At 35.8% G+C, this 13,021-nt stretch overlaps 1 long non-coding RNA gene across 20 annotated transcripts in view; it reads right to left on the reverse strand.

Moving 5' to 3' along the window:
- LOC102123831 (uncharacterized) overlaps positions 1-13,021 on the reverse strand; it is a 337,031-nt gene that overhangs the window by 57,211 nt on the left and 266,799 nt on the right. The window contains exon 2 of one of the 20 annotated variants that reach the window (XR_012423826.1): positions 1,990-4,614. The exons of the other annotated variants lie outside the window; for them this stretch is intronic. This is a non-coding gene — a long non-coding RNA (uncharacterized lncRNA). Of the gene's footprint in view, positions 1-1,989; positions 4,615-13,021 lie in introns of those variants that run through there. 20 annotated transcript variants of the gene reach the window in all.

Genomic DNA, 13,021 nt, shown 5'->3' on the forward strand with positions numbered 1-13,021 from the left:
TCTCCAAAGGAGCTTCAGAAAATTCCAATTCCCAGGCCACATTCACACCAATTAAATCAGAATCTGACCTAGGTATCAGTATTTTCAAAACTCCCCGGGTGGTTACAATGTACAGCCAAGGTTTAAAACTCATGCTTTGGATACAGTGCAGTAAGGAACTGAAATAATCATATTAGTGTTATCTATTATGAGTGTGAGAATTGTCTCCATCTTGTTCCTTCCTGTATCCTCAAAACTGAACAAAGTGCCCAGCACATAGTTGGTGCTCAGTAAATACTTAATAGTTTTAGTAAACTTTGGCCAATTCCTAAAAGATACAGGATGTATCTAATCAGCTACCTCCTTTAATCATTTTTATGTTCATCTCATTCACTTAATAAGAGCTCAATTCTCTTCTTTTTTTTGGTCTGTGTAAACATCAAATGAAAGTGAAATAATAGGTAATCTTTTGCTGCAATACAATTCACCTATCCTTAGGACGAAATTGAAAAAAAAATTATCTATCACATTCTCTAGAGAAGGGGCCCTTTGGAATCTAAAGACATGTCTACTACATGACTCTACACATCTAAGTGAAAATTAATAAAACTAACTGTCTCTATGTGTCCAGATGTGATATTCATTCAGCAGACATTTATGAAGTACTTTTGATGCCAAGCATTGTGGTAGGCTATTGTAGACTTTCCTGACCAGAGTTTTATGCTAGAATTGAACCCTAATGCTCTGAGCATCTTTACACGTAATGAATTATTTTCCTTCCTTTGCATATAAAATTGTATTTTTAATATATCATTCTTGGGAGAATTGAAAAAATATCATTCAAATCATCTTTGTTCTCTGTGGTTCACATAGCAAACCCCAGTTAAGAAAGGGCTGCAAGTCAGGAGGATAAAATGACAAGTAAAACGTAGCATTTATCTTCTAGAGTGGCACTGTCCAATAGAACTTTCTCAGTGATAGACGTGTTCTATATCTGTGGTGTTCAACAGAGTGGCCACCAGTTGCATGTGGCTGTTGAGAACTTGAGATGTGAGCAATGCATCTGAGGAGCTAAATTTTTAATTTTACTTAACATTAATTAATTTAAATTGAAATAGCCACATATAGTGAGTGGCTACCTTGTTGAATGGCACAGTTCTAGAATCTCATGTTCAAATATGAGCACGACACTGGATGATAAGTGCTAATAAGAGGTAAGCTCAGAATGACATAAAAGCACCTAGGTGGGGAAGCTAGTCTTAGCGGTGGTAGAGGTTGGGGTGAAAACTTTCCAGAGAAAATGACTTCTAGGATGGGATGTAAAGGACGAGCGATGGAGTTTGGAAGGTGTAGTGGAGAAAGTACTAGGTAGAAGCTGAAGTGTGTGAGAAAGCCCAGAAGATAGAGGGAACATTAAGAAAAGGCAGGTGGATGGCACGAGCCTGGAAGCACAGAGGGGCTGAAGAGCTGATGAGTCCAGAGAGGACCATTGGAGCCAGGATCAGGGCATGAAGGGTTTTAGGTGTCACGCTATCTCAAGGGCAATGGGAAGCCAGTGAAGAGTTTGAAGTCATGGAATAATACAATCGTATTTGTGGTTTAGAGAGATTTCCCTGGCTGCCCCTTGGCAGTGTGAAGAGGAAAACTGGAGACATGGTACGTAGTCCAGCTGAGAAATGAGAGTTGTACTTTAATGCAGTAGCATAGATGGAGAGAAGTAGACATATTTGAATAACAGAAAGAGAAAAAAAATCAAAAGATTACCTGAGTGATTGACCATGGCTGGTGGAAATGGGAGAGACAAAGGACCAGACCTTGATTTTTGACTTGGGAGATGACAGTACCTTTTATTTAAAGGTAACATGGGATCCTTTAGAAGTTGTTTCTACATTTAAATTTTCCTATCACATTAGCTGACTTGTTCCTTGTGGATCCTGAAACTACCTTTGATATACACTAGTGAAAACAAATAAATTATAAGAGCATACTTTTTCAAGAAATCAACACAAATTCACAGTTGATGCAACATTGCTTTTATTGGGGGATAGGAACATATGACAAAGTCATGTAAAATGTCAACAAAGTCACACTTTGTGCTTGGCTGCTCTTTACAAAAAAAAGCCCCGTTTATTTATGAACTCATTTAATAAGAACTGTATGAGATGTGGCCAACAATTATCATGGTGAAAACAGGACGGCCAGAGCCATGAGGAGATCTATGTCTGACAATGCTAGCGAGCTAAGTGGAAATTTACCATAGTCAAATATCAGATATGTCCACACATTTAGATGTTTGTCCACAAGTAGACCCAGCTTAGCTGACTCCTTTGAGACAGAATTGTGTCTTGAACCTCTGTTATTCAGCTAACCACATTATTAATCATTACTAAATGCCAGTCACATGCAAAGGGGATGGATAAGAAGAATGAGATTTGCTCAATTTTAGCTTTTTATGGCTGAAGTATTTTTGAGTCAGTTACATGGATACGTGAGGATTATAATAGGAAATGACTGAATATTTTTAAAAACGTAAGTACTATGGAAACAGTCATGTATAAACATTTGTGCAGAAGCACTTACAAACATATACTGTGCATAAAGTTGGTTAAGAAGATGCTCATTAGATATGATTTATGTAGGTGAACTAAGAATTTGAAATAACTTAAAAACACCATCGAAGACATTATACACATAAAACTTTGGACATTATGCATTCTTTTGGGGATGAACCACTGACAACTTCTGGACTTCATTGCTAGCTATTTTTTACATTAAGATGGGAAACCAAAGAAGTGCAGAACAGAAGCAATCCACTAGGAACAAAGCTCCCTGGTTACTACCTATAGATAGACTGTTTCCACTCATCAAATTGAAGTGCATACTTAATTTAGGAAGGGCAGACTAGTGCAAGAGCTACTGATAGTGAACTGGAGGGCCTGGTTTCCATCCCTTACTCTGTCACACCCCAAAGTTCGATCTTCTGTAAGTCACTCTAAATTTATGGCCTTTAGATTTATTGCCTCTATTAAAAAGGGCATTGCAACAAGTGACTTAAACCTCCCCCTTTTTTATTCTCAAAGATTTGGGATTTTATGGAGACAAAAGTGAACAATCTCATCAAAGTCTTGCAAAAAAAAAAAGTCTGAAATGCCGATAAACTTCATTCCCCATTTTTTTTCCAATTTCTATCATGAAAATACATTCTATCACTCTCGTGTAATTTTAACCAGAAGATTGAAAAGTTTTAGGTGATTATTAAATGGAATAGCTATTTGTTTGCCATGGAAAAATATCAAGGAATATAAAAAGGGGTAATAATTGTGACATTGATTACAATATTGCAACTTAGCACTTTAGATCATGAGCTTTGCGATTGCAATCCTGAATGTGAGCCCTGTATATGGCACTTTGGCAAGTTTTCTTGCCTGTAAAATGGGAATAGTAATACCTATTTTGCTAGGCTGTTGTAAGGCTTAAGTGAGTTAATATGTAAAATGCTTAACAGAATTCAATAAATACCAATTATCATTAGGTTAATGGAAAAAATCATAGTTCTCCATATTGACACCAATCTCCCTTACTTACTTTAATGGAAGGGAAATATGATAATAATTCTAAGGAATACCTGGGGTGAGAGACAGGAGGTGACAGTGCAAAGTCTTTTCCAGATATGTATAGAGAGCTGCTGAATGTCTGGGTTTAAGTCAACAAGATGTATATATTCCTTTCCTCCTCCAATGACATCCACCTAAAGAACTCCATTTCCTCCTTCCTTTTCATTTATCTAAATCTTTGACATCACTCAAGATTCATCTCATATTTTCCTCTTTTAAAACTTTCTTCCCTAAATAAGCCAGTTTTGCCAACTTGATGGCAAACTCCCCCGAACTCATCTTTTGCTTGGTTTTGGTTTTGATCTGACCCTCTACTGACCCTATCTGTTACTTATCTTTGCAAATGTTTCTATAACTTTTTCTAACTAGATTTAAACTCTTTAGAAGCAGTGTTTTTTATCTGACAGAATCTAGCTTTCTCGATAAAAAAAAAAATAATAATGATCGATTGGTTAGTGTCAAGTGGACCAATGTGGTACTATGATTATTTTACCCTTTGAATAGCCTCTGACTACTTTATTTTAAAAGTACTTTTTATTCTGTAGGTCACTCTTAAGATCCAACCCAGTGTGTGGCTAAAAATCATTCTCCTTGTAGGATTAATTTTGTTTCTTAAAATATCAACACATTTGTGCAATTTGGGATTTTGGAACAAGTGCATTAATAAGCATATTCGTACTAGGAAAAAAATGGATGTCACATGAATTTAAGTACAAACAGAGGAATACACACGAGGAAGGGAAAGTTCTTGTCTCATGAAAATCTAGATGTCATTATTGAGTTTTTCTGTTTCTTGAAAAGATTGTCTCTTGTTCTGAGAGTTCTAGTGGCTGAAGCTGCACAATTTGGGGGTGTTGCTTAGCAGAGGAGGTGTCTTCAGGTGATCACTTTCTTTGTTTCAACTTCATAGTTGGTTTGAGAGTCCATCAATATAGCAGTCTCTTCAGTCTTTGTCCTTGCACTGGGGAGACATTCCTGAGGAGGGGGACTATAGGACCAGCTGAAAGGAACATCAACACAACTAAAAAAATAACAGAACATGTCACAGAAAGTTATCACATTGACTCTTTAATAATAATAAAAAATAAATGTAGTGATACTTTGGGAACCATTTTCACTAGGAAAATGCCATTGTTTTACATTGTTCCCCTTGCTAAAGAATCAGTCAGCAATGGCATTGCCTGAGTGTGTGTGATACACCACTCTAATGGCTCTGGGAGAAAATGCTGTGTAAGAAAAGCTTCAGGTTTATCCAACAGGGGACTTGCTGAAATAGGACACATAGGGAAAGAACAAAAGAACACAAGACATTGAGGACACATTCAAATAAATCCAAGGAGTGAAAACAAAGTGAGATAGCTGGGAGTACATAACTGCGTAGGAATGCAGGGCTGAATGAAGTCACTAGGATTGTTAGATGTTGTCAATTCCTTGTATTTGTCTTTGTATTCCCAGTGCCTGGCACAGAACATGGTATGGAAAGAAACAAAATTAAAAAAAAAGAGGGAAGGAAGGGAGGGAGGGAAAAGAAGAACGAAAGAATGAAAGAAAGAAAAAAGAAAGAAAGAAAGAAAGAAAGAAAGAAAGAAAGAAAGAAAGAAAGAAAGAAAGAAAGAAAGAAAGAAAGAAAAGAAAGAAAGAAAAGGAAAGCAAGCAAGCAAGCAAGCGGAAGGGGGAAAGGAGAAGAAAAAAAGAGAAGGATGGAGGGAAGGAGGGAAATAAGGAAGAAGAAGGTTTTCAAAGTGTGGAAGAGGTTGGGGGAGAGATTATGCAGAAAGGAAAAGCATATCCTGGAGCGTATTCAATGACTTGGAAGCCAGAGAAAGCAGGCTCACTTAATTCAAGAAGAGATTACACATTCTAAGTGGTTTTAGAAAATGGGGTAGGGCAATTTCCAGGTGGCTTTGAACACGTTAAGATTTAATTTGGGAAGTATGATGTGTTAATGTAACTATTGTAGGCTTCCGAGAGGAATATTAAGATGATTCAAATGAATCAAGTGGAAGGAAAAATGTGAAACTCAAAGGAGTTAATCCAATGGAAAAAAACAAACCATACCGCAAGAAATTAAATGAAGGCAGGCCTAAAGAATATAGTCTTAAAATAGAAAGGCAGGTGCTTGTCGGGGTTTCTTCTATGTTAATGTTAATTGAGAGAAATGGGCTTAGAACTTAGATCAGGAATTTGCTTCTCCCACTGTGTAGCTTTTTTCATTCTTCAGCTGTTCTTCTTTTCTGTTACTGCCCCTTCCTGAAAATGAACTCCAGTCCCTACTGTTTTAGCATCAATGCAAAATATGTTAGTAAATACAGAACGTGGAGGTGGAATCAAATATAACTTTGAAGGACAACTGTTGGAACAAATGAGCTCTGGATTCACTGGCCCTGGAGTTGTTCCTATGCCTCCATACTTTAGAATGACTTCAAAAATTCTAAAAGCTGTAAAAGAATTTAGAGCCCAACTAATCCAACCCATGCATTTTAAATATAAGGGTATTTGAGAAGAGTTGTTATTAATGTTTCTCTTTTTTATTTTATAAAAGTTGATATGAATAAAATATACTTTTCAGGTAGACGTTAATTTAACTGAAGACCTTCTCATCAGCCTCTTCATCATGCTTACACAGCGAAGACGTCTATTAAGTCAGGCACACCAAAAGGGGTACACTATGACACATGACTGCTTTTTGCCCTAACCCCTAACCACTTTGGATATACTGAGGATGCTGGCTCTCTAGATGGCAGGTATAATATGTTTTTCAATCTGCAAAATAACTAAGTGTTAAATGTTAATAGATATTTTTCTAATTAAGCATGCAATAACTGATCTTGGATGAGTAATTAAATAAACATCTTAAGATTTTAGAATGTATTATTTTGTGAACATTGACAGGTATGATGGAGTGCTAAGCTTTTGATACACATTTGTAAAACTCATTTTTTAATACATTAAAATGTTATATATTAAGGAATAACATTTCACACAATTTTTTTGTGGCTCATTTGGATATCTAATGATGGCAAATCCTTGAATACATGAGCAGGTGAAAAGTAAACCTTGTATTTCTTTGGTATTAGGTAGCTATACATTATGCAAATAGGGACTCCATTTGCAAATAGGGACTCTTTTCTAATAGGGACTCCATTATTAAAACAAATTTTGAGAAATGGATAGTAAAAATATGTGAATGACCATATTCTAGGTGTCTACTATGAGTCAACTGTTCTACAAATCAGCTTTCTTTGGGCTCTATGCCTACTCAATTGCAATGAGTCATATCTCGTATCATCTCGATATAAGCCTCTCTTAGAATCCTTTTTGTCTCCCAAACTTATAAGCATAGATCAAGACCCTTGTATTGCCTTGCTCGGTCAGAGTCATTCTGTGACCTGATGGTAATGATTCTCCAAATTTGCAACAAGAGCCTCTTCACCTACTGAGTCAACTACCAGGCTGACCAGCCAACTCGCTGTTGCTCTGCCTGGACTACTCCTTAATAGGTAGCTCTTCAGGGCTCAGTTCCCCGGAAGGAGGCTCTCCAGTGGGGCCGTCAGTAGACCTTGGACATCATGTCAAGACGTCAAAAGGGAAGTTGATGTTAGTGCATAAATAACCTAAGGCAGAGTTTCAGTATTCAACATGTGCCATGCAAAACAGTGAAAAACAATAAAAAAAAATTGCTGATTATTGTTACTGTTTTGATTACTTTGGTTAAATTAAAATTATTATCTCTGCCTAAGGTCATTTCCCTGGCATTCTATTTTGTTATTTCAACAAAGGAAATAAATTTCTTCTTAAAACAAATGAATAACATTTACTATCCTAATATTCTCAATTACTTCAAGTTATCTAAAGTCAGGAAAAAGACTAAATCAATCAAGAGTAGCAAATATTTTACAAATTAAGCAAGTGTCCACAATGATAACCCTTTTAGAGATAATTAATTTCCAGCATCTAGGTCACACATATTTATTCTTGCATAAGAACACAGATTGTAGAGTCTTCATATTCCTATATTAATTAAAGAACTTTTTAAAAATAAGCTTATTTTAAAAAGATTCTACTAAGGAACCATTTCAATGATGAGAAATGCACAAGAAAAGAAAAAAAAACTCAAGTAGTCAACATGTAAACCAACAGACAACTATATGCACATTAGTATAATTACACATTGCAAATTATATCGGATGTATCTAATATCTAATTTTTTGAAAGCTGATTCCACTTGAGACTTCAATAACAGCATCAACATTTTGCAGGTGGCTCCTTCTGTATAGTATCCAAAGGGAATTATTCCTCTAATGTGCTTACAACCCTCAAGTAAAAGCTAAAGCTCTCTCTTAAAGGACCAATGAACAATGAACACGAGGAATATTACCTTGATAAAGGAAGGGGGAAGGGTTTCACCATATATAATATTCAGCACGGTTATTTATTCTGTTCCTTCTGTGCCCATGATATTTATTTGCTTCAAGCAATAAAAACAAACTTAAACAGAAGACTCATTAGAAAATGTGAACGAGGCTACATCTATATTCTGAGGCAGCGATATAAGAAGCTAAGGGTTGATAATTTCTTAGATCAATTGATAATAGAGAAATGTTCAACAGAATGGCAGATTATATCTTTGACTGAAGACAGAAAGCCCTACATTAAATTCAGCACTTCTAAAACATATGATTAATTTGTCCTAAAGAGGACACCAGATCAAAGCTCTGCTTTGAGAAATAGGCTTTTGTCCTCATCTTTCTATATGAGGTAATCAATCATCAAATAACCAAAATAAATTTGTGATCTGGGAGAACGAAGCGTATTATTCAAGGTGATTGGATCCATTTTCTTGATTCCTCCTTCAAGATCTCTCTGCTAATTAGTCAGGGTTACTATTGAATTATTTAATTATCTGCACTTTTGTGCAATAAAATATGTTGTCGTATCACATACTTTATCATGCTGTTGCAGTTCACACTTAATGATGCCTCTATAGTTAGCAATTTCCTTTGTTCTGCTCAGTAAGTGGTTTTAGAAAGAGGGTGGGCCGGGAAGGTGGAGTCCTGGGGTTTGTAAAATAAAATCATATATTCCTGGTCTACACGCCAAACTTTATGCATTTACATGAATTTCTTCTTAGAAATTAAGTGGCAATTCCATTTGTAATAAGCTAAGAGGCACAGGTCGGTGACTTGGAATGCAACCGCCACCGTGTTACTATACCTTGAACATCTCTAGTGTATTTCCACTGCAGTGCGATGGTAAAATGACGATTTAATTTTTTTTTTTTTCTAATCAGCAAGGAATGTCTTTAACAAGGAAGAAGTAAATTATGATAATTACTCTGAATGGTCGGATCCTTGAGCATTACTAATTAGCATTTATTGCCTGGATTATAGAACAATGCATGTGAAACCGAACTGCGATTGCTCTTTTACGTTGAAGACTTGAAAAGGCAATGGAGCAAAAAGCCAGCATCATCAGTAGTGTAGTCAGTAGTTTACATCTCCTTGATAGGACGCAGAACCCCTCACTTTGGAAACACATAAATATGGTCCTCAGTATTTATGGCCCATTCATTTTTTTTTGTTAGTCACATATTTACATAAGATATCACAGTCATGGTAGACTAATGAGAGGAGAAGCATTTTGGTTATGATGTCATTTTGGGATGATTTTATCAGTTGTGAGAGTTTAACAATAAGGAACATAAAACTTGCTGTTTCATAAAAATATGAAATTTTCCTGGAGAAATTTGGACTTAAAAATGGAACAAAGAACTCAGTTGGTCATGAATAAAATTTTACATTCACTTCCCCACTTTCTCTTAGAAGATCTACAGTTGGGAATAACCGATAAAAGGCAACTGGTTTCTGGCTTAAAAGCCTTTTTCATTAGGAATTTTCAGTAAATTAAAGGCTGAAATTAGAAAAACATTAGACATTAATCAACAGACCAACACCAGTCACGTAAATAAATGGCATTCGTATAATTTGGCAGTTGAAATTATTAAATAATCTGGCAGGTAGAAGGAGAGAAAGAGGAAAAACGAGCCGTTCATCATTCTCACTGCAGTCTCACCGTTTCCCTCCACACCCCATTACAGCGAATGAAGAGAAAGAACATCGTAAAATATAAAGCCAGTACTAAATACAGTCACTAGTCTTCCAATACCTTCCATGGATTCCCCACCCTGATCCTTTCTAGTTTGAAAGAATAAGTTTGACTAAATCTGTGAGGAGATTAAACAGGCTGGTGATAAAAATTAATTCTGCTGAATGAGCAAATGCATTTGGATTGCAGAGATGCAAATAAGATAATACTTTTCTTTTCCTTTGACATACCAAGAGGATTAGTTTAGAATGTTAAATTTGATTTTATTAGAATATATTAGCAGTGTTTTAATTAATACCAATCAAACATTTTCTTTCCCTGAGGCTTGATGTGTTCCTCACTTTCTAAATCATCTGTCTTTTTTTCACCAAAAAGCCCCTCTACCAAATTACCAAAGCCTTTGTTACATTCTTTATAATTTTACTGTATTCAATGGAAAATTATGAGCCCTTTACCTAAAGGTGTCTTGCCTATAATATTAGTTCCCAGGTGCTAGATTTAAAATGAATACTGTTCATTAGTACACTTTTTTTTTTTTTAAGGTAGAATTAGAGACTTGAAAAGAAATATCTTCTGTATTTTTCTTTTGGGGAAAAATGTTGCAAAAAGAGTTTTGGCTGGTTCATATTATTTGGCTTTATTCTCACTAGAGCTTCCTAGAGCTGTTAAATTTCCAACTGCCTTGGTTTTGAGCTGGCATTTCTTTGGAAACAGAGGCAAAAAAGGAATTTTTAAAAAGGAGGTGGGGAGAGAATCTAGTTAAAAATACAGTGAGCCAGTGTGCCCTGTGAACTGAATTGTAACTGTGTGTTCCAAGGAGGTGCTGCATTGCATTTCACTCATTATCCTCTCCTTTTCTCTCAAGCTTCCTGTCCTTCTGTGTCCGAAATCTCCAGTTCACTTCTTTCTCTTTTCTTCCCGCAACGCACCCCCACCCCAGTTCCCCGCCTAATTTTTTTTTTTTTTTTATCTGCCAAGCTGGATTTGCACTTTTAAAGATCAGTATCAATAATGCCCTGCTTGTTTCGGTTGCACTCTCCCTTTAAAAGACAGCCCCCTCTAATTGATGCGTCTGGGCTAGTCTAGACTGGTAGTGATTGAACCAACCACCAATTATGTTATTCATTTCACTGAACTTCACTGATGGGCTCGGTGAGGAAGAAGGGGTGTTGAGAAACCTGCCCTTGCACTGAAGCAGTTGCCTGCTGAAATATAAAATCGGGTGTCGTTATGCACTCTTAAATGCCTGGGTGATCAATTGTATGATAGCAACCTCGGAACATGAGCAATCCACTTGAAAACATGTAAAAACCTGAGAGTGCCTTGAAATACAAACTAAAACACTTGTATTAAATTACTACCCTGTTATCAGTGAAAATCACAGAAGAATTTTATCTGGCATGTTTTTATTGATCCATGTATACATTTTCATAGGGTAAACTGCAGATATATTTTAACTTCAAAAAGCACCAACTGTTTTACAAATGTTTGATATGAATAATGTGGTAATATAGATCCCTAAGTTAAATAGATGCCTCCCTGTAATTTCCAAATACCTATGCATACACATCAGCTAAGATAGGGGAAGTGATTAAACCATCGAATATAAACTAACGATGACTCAACAATCAAATAACTATTTTTTTTTGAAGCACATTCAGACTATCAAAGACTGGAAAGTAATATTCGAATATTACTACACAAGAGGTTTCAACAAAAGACACGGTGCAATTGTTGCATAGTTCATATTCTCAATTCAATTTTCTCATACAAAATGGTTTCTTGATTGCAATTTGGCATTAATGATTAAAATTGCAATAAACACTTAACAAAAAAAAAAACAGGCAAAGAACAGTTTCCCTAACCTTCAACTGCACATATAAAACAAGGCTACAACCTATATAAAATCTTAAGAAGAAGAAAGCATTTGGATTGGGCGGATTTAGGTGTTTTTCAAACATAGAAGAGAAATGTTGGCCCAATAATATGAAAATTGTTGAAATGAAATTTTATACTAGAATTTTTCACAACAAAGGAAAGGTAAGTTACTGTTTCTCTTCCCCAACTATGAGACAGACCTAAATCACTGAAATTATTCGGTTATAAAAAGTTACAGCTCAAGAAAACTACAAACTAGGTAATGCTGGCCATAACCTTAAGAAAGGATAATTTTAAATGTACTGTTTGGGTGTTATAAAATATTTTTGGACTGAATTTAAGTACTGATAAAATTTTTCTTAGTTTTAAAGTGAAAAACAGTATTTGTTACTCCGAAAGAATATGATAATTGTGTTTGCTGTTGTTGTTGCTTTCATTTTACATATTTAGAAGATTTATTTCCAATCTTTATCACCTTTATATCCATGAAGTATAACATTTTGTAAAGATACCCAGCAAGGAGGTGGTATCCCTTCTTTTATTTTTAAGAAATCTTGCAAATTCATACAAACTTAATTTTTATTAATACTATAAATTCTATCCTTTGTGTGGAATTGCAAGAATAGAATTTTAACCTATTAATATTTTAGTCCAAACTATTAGTTTGCCTTTATCTGCGTCTGTATGTTCACTGTCTAGCCATCCATGATACACATGTGTGGGCACTGAATATATAATATATTCACATGCCCATTTTAATTGGGCACAATTTTAAGATTAACTGTGGAGTTTGAAAGTTGGAGGCATGGGGCATGCTGGGACTTCAGCTGAGATGTTCTGAGGTCAAGCACCAGGTACTGAGCTGTTCTTGTTACGCTCGTATACTACTGCGTGTTGCTCTCAAGGAACAGACCAGGCAGATGAGTTCCACAAGCCTCAGGCATCAATAACATACATACATGTACATAGCAGCCAACACGCTATTAAAGCAGAATATATACCTACTTTAACAGAAATTCAGGAGCTGCCACTCTCTGGTCACCTGATCCCATCTAACAATGAAAACCTCAGAGGTATACTCAATCACTTCAGACAAACTTTCTTTTCTTTTGTTTTTGCTTTAAAGAATAAAGTTCCACCAAATTTCCAGGATGCAAAAGCACGACTCGCAGCTCCCAAGAGCCTAACCCGTGGATTTAAACGGTAAACATCACAAGTTAGGGTCTCAGGGACTGAGAGGAGCGCAACAATGTTTTCTTTCTTGAGACAAAACAAAGCAAAACAAGAATGACAGGCAATTTCTGTTCGAGGTTCATAACTAAGATGCAACAAACAGGTGGTATGGTATTTCTTCTCTAAGCTCCTTTCCTTCACAAAATTGAGATTCCATTTAAGCCTAATACATACATACACACATACGCAGTATCTGGGGGCGCATATACAAT

Source organism: Macaca fascicularis, chromosome 14 (assembly GCF_037993035.2).
Source record: "Macaca fascicularis isolate 582-1 chromosome 14, T2T-MFA8v1.1".
NCBI classification, from domain to species: domain Eukaryota; kingdom Metazoa; phylum Chordata; class Mammalia; order Primates; family Cercopithecidae; genus Macaca; species Macaca fascicularis.